This window comes from Arachis hypogaea, chromosome 16 (assembly GCF_003086295.3).
Source record: "Arachis hypogaea cultivar Tifrunner chromosome 16, arahy.Tifrunner.gnm2.J5K5, whole genome shotgun sequence".
NCBI classification, from domain to species: Eukaryota; Viridiplantae; Streptophyta; class Magnoliopsida; order Fabales; family Fabaceae; genus Arachis; species Arachis hypogaea.
The window spans coordinates 91,504,965-91,509,236 of record NC_092051.1 but is presented as its reverse complement, the minus strand read 5'-3'; the positions used below and the strand labels follow the sequence as shown (position 1 = coordinate 91,509,236).

General features: G+C 41.4%; 1 non-coding gene across 1 annotated transcript; it reads right to left on the bottom strand.

Moving 5' to 3' along the window:
* Nucleotides 1-3,342: 3,342 nt before the first annotated feature.
* LOC112761458 (small nucleolar RNA R71) lies at nt 3,343-3,450 on the bottom strand. The gene has a single exon (XR_003181853.1). It is a non-coding gene; the product is annotated as a small nucleolar RNA R71 (small nucleolar RNA).
* Between the last annotated feature and the right edge of the window lie 822 nt (nt 3,451-4,272).

Genomic DNA, 4,272 nt, shown 5'->3' with positions numbered 1-4,272 from the left:
CTCAACCTTTTTGAAAATTTCTACCATTTTGGGATCAAGTTCCATCTGCTTCCTGGACTTCCTTGCAAGGTGTGGAATTGGGATAGGAATGGCGCCACTTGCAGCCTCTGCATCCTTTGGTGCTCCATTCCTTGGCTGAGCTACTTCTTCTTCAACCTTGTCTTGTACTTCTTCTTCCTCTTCAGCTTCTTCCTCTTCAACTAAGTCTTCAACTGGGGTGTGTTCTAGTGGGCTTGGCTCCTCATGATTCCTCTCTTGCAGTGTGATTCCGGACCTCAAAGTGATGGCATTGATGCCACCCTTAGGGTTAGGTAAGGGTTGAGAAGGAATTCCACTGGAGCTTGAAGGCTGGTTGGTGGAAGCAGGTAATGAATCTATTCGGGAGATGAGAGCTTGTAAAGTGGCATTCAGACCATTTAGAGTAGAGTTCAGTGTAGTCTGCATGTCTTGTTGTCCTTGTACAAGAGAACGAAGCATCTCCTCATTTGATGAGGAAGGGGGATAAGTGATCTGGGGGGCCTGTTGTTGATTGTGCTGGGGTCCTTGGGATTGCCTAAGGTGAGGTGCTCTGTAAGGCTGGTTCTGATTCTACTGTCTATTATTGTTATTCCACCTCTGATTTCCATTGTTGTCTCTGCCTCCTCTGTTATAGTTATCCCTCCAACCATGGTTGGAATTATCCCTCCATCCCTAGTTAGAGTTATCCTGCCATCCTTGGTTATAGTTCCCACCTTGGTTGTAATTGCCGCCTTGTTGATTGTATCCTTGATTCGGGCAGTCATAGAAGTTATGAGTAGTTGCTACAGTGTTGTCTTCTTGTTGGAGCTGCGGGCACTCATCAGTGTAGTGACTATAATCAGCACAGATTCTGCATACTCTTTGGGGAACTAACTGTTGGCTTTGTTGTGGTGGTGAAGGATGAGTTTGTTATTGATTCAACTACATCTGCTTCAGTAGGTTGGTCATTTCACATATACTCTGTGTAAGAGCAGTAATCTCACTGCTAGAGAAAACCTCTGCAACAGTCTTTGAGTGGATGTTCCTGTGCCTGTGGTTCCTAGTAGACTTAGCTAAGTCACTGATCAGTTGCCATGCTTCATCTACGGTTTTGTACTTTTTCAGAGAACCATTACTAGCACCATCTAGTGTAGTTTTATCCCGAGGCTTCATGCCTTGAGTGAAGTAGCTGATCAACACTAACCTGTCAATCATGTGGTGGGGATATTGATAAACCACTATTTTATAGTTTATATTGTGTTTAACTGTGTGGTTTTGTTATGATCCTTACCCACTTATTCATCAATTTAGCATGCATTTAGATTTCCTTCCTAAATTCAGTACATGTTTGAAAATTGCTTCCTAGAGACTTTAATTATTTATTTTTAATTCTCCTTTATTCCATTCGATGCCGTGATCTATGTGTTAAGTGTTTCAGACTTTATAAGGCATGAATGAGTTAGAGATTGGAAAGGAAGCTAGTAAAAATGGAAGGAACACAAGAATTTGAGGAGATAACTAACGAGAAGTGACGCGGTCGCATGGCTTGCGCGACCGCGCGAAGGAGTGCAAATCGCAGTGACGCGGCTGCATGGCTCACGCGACCGCACGGATTGGAAAGCGCAAGCAACGCTGTAGCGTGGACGACGCGAACGCGTGGAGAGAAAAAAAGCGCAAGCGACGCGTCCGCATGGACGACGCGATCGCGTGACATGCGCGATCTGCATAATCTGCAGAATTCGATGGGGGTGATTTTGGACCTTATTTCGGCCCAGTTTTCGGCCCGGAACAGCAGACTAGAGTCAGAGAATATGCAGAAACAAGAGAGACATTCATTCAGTACTTTTAGATCTAGTTTTTCACTCTCTTAGGTTTTTTCTCTCTAGTTTTTAGAATTTTAATTTTCAATTGGTCTTAGCATTGGAACAGTGAGAAGAGTTATTTCCTCATCAAGACTTCATCATTCTAGTTTGTTCTCTTAACTTGGTTCTATTCTTCCATGTTCTTTGTTATGTTCAATTTTGTCATTCAGATACTATTATGATTATTTAATGCAAGGATTATTTCTTTTTAATTCAATTTCAATTCCAATAATCATGTCTTCTTTTAATTTCCTTTCATGCGCTATGGATTCTTTATTTACAATGCGTGAGTAGTTTCCTTACTTGATGGGGAGTTGATTAAAAGGAACTCTTGAGTTGGAAGGATTGAAAGAAAATTTGTAATTGGGTTAAATGTTGGATTGCTATCCTGTCACCGACGCCAATCCCTTTAAACTAAGTTGGTTGCAACTTGTGAACAGATCTGGCATTCCCACTTGTTTGACTTTCCCTTACCTAGTAAAGGATAACCAAACAGAACAACCATTAATTACAAATTAATCTTACAATCACACCATCAATGATAGAGATTCTAACCAATCAATTCCCAGTCAAGACTTTTATTTATATTATTTAAAAATCCTCAATTTAAATTCCAATTTACTTAGCTCAACTTCTTGGAACATCTGATTAATAAAACAGCACACTTTTCTGCAACTCGTTGGGAGACGACCTGGGACTTAAAACTCCCAGTAATTTTAATTTAAACTCTCTGTGACATATTTCTAAATTGATAAGCAGATTCTCGGTGAGTTAAGAACTATACTTGCAACATAACCATTTTATTAAATTTTTAATTCACCAGCTTCTGCTTCCCATCAATTTTTGGCGCCGTTGCCGGGGAGTTGCAATAGAGTGCTAATTTTATTAATTAGAATCTATTTATTTGCATTTTATTTAATTTTGCTACTATGAGCTGCATGTTTCTTCCGTCAAATGACGCGTTCACTTCCTGATCCGCGCTTGCTAATATTCGATCCTGAAATTGAAAGGACTATTTCACGAATAAGGCGAGAACAGCGTAGGTTAGCCCGCTCTGAGGGCGGATCTGAAAGTGAATCTGAGGAGGAAACCAGCCCCCGTTCTACTGATTCGGTTGTTTTACGTGCAGAAAATATGGCAGCTAGAAGATTTACCATTCAGGAGGAAGGAGCTCCTAATTTTACAATGCAACCATTCCAAGCGCATCATCCAGCGGTACCTATAGTTTTTGAATTAAAGACCGCACTGCTAAATTTGATGCCCAAGTTTCATGGCCTACCTGCTCAAGAGCCTATCAAGCATTTCAGAGACTTCCAGGCAGCCTGTTCTACTGTCAGGCGTAATGGCACTGATAAAACTTCAATTCTCTCTTGAGGGAAAAGCAAGAGAGTGGTACTACACTTAACCTCTAGCAAATGTATCCAACTAGGATACACTCAGAAAGGAGTTTCTGGAGAAATTCTTTCCATCTGAAGTTACTGATAAACTGAGGAAGGATATCTCTACAATTGTTCAGGATGACAATGAGACTCTCTTTGAATACTGGGAGCGCTTCAATAATCTTCTGGAAGCATGCCCCCACCACATGATTGACAAGATCATGCTACTCAGCTATATCATACAAGGTATGAGGCCCCAAGATAAGACCACATTGGAAAGTGCCAGTAATGGGTCTATGAAGAAGTACAAGACCACTGATGAAGCTTGGCAATTGATCAGTGATTTAGCTGAATCTACTCGGAACCACAGACAAAAGCAAGGCCGTTCAAAAGCCGTTGCAGATGTATCTTCTGGCATAGAGACTGCTGCTCTAAATCGAAGCATCTGTGAGATGACCAACCTGCTGAAGCAAATGCAGTTGAGTCAACAAGCTCAGCAAACTCAACCGCAGCAAAACCAACAACTAGTTCCACAAAAAATTTGCGGAATTTGTGCTGATTACAGCCATTACACTGATTAATGCCCGCAGCTCCAACAAGAAGACAACATGGTGGCATCCACCCACAACTTCTATGACCGCCCCAACCAAGGGTACAATCAAAGTGGAAATAATAACCATGGATGGCAGGACAATTCAAACCAGAATTGGAGGGACAACAATAATAGGGGAGGCAGAGATAATCAAGGAAATCAGAGGTGGAATAATAACAACAACAGGCAGCAAAATCAACCTTACCGAGCACCTCACCTGAGGTAAAACCAAGGACCACTGAACAATCAGCAGCAAACCTCTCAATTTACTCATTCTTCTGTATCTTCTAATGAAGATTTATTACAAGATTTTGAGAAAAGACAACTGGCCATGGAAAATACCATCGTGAACAGTATTAACGCCAGTCTGAATGGTTTCACCTCTACTCTGCAAGCTCTTATGACACAACTTGGTTCAGCACAAAATTCCAGTAACCAACCT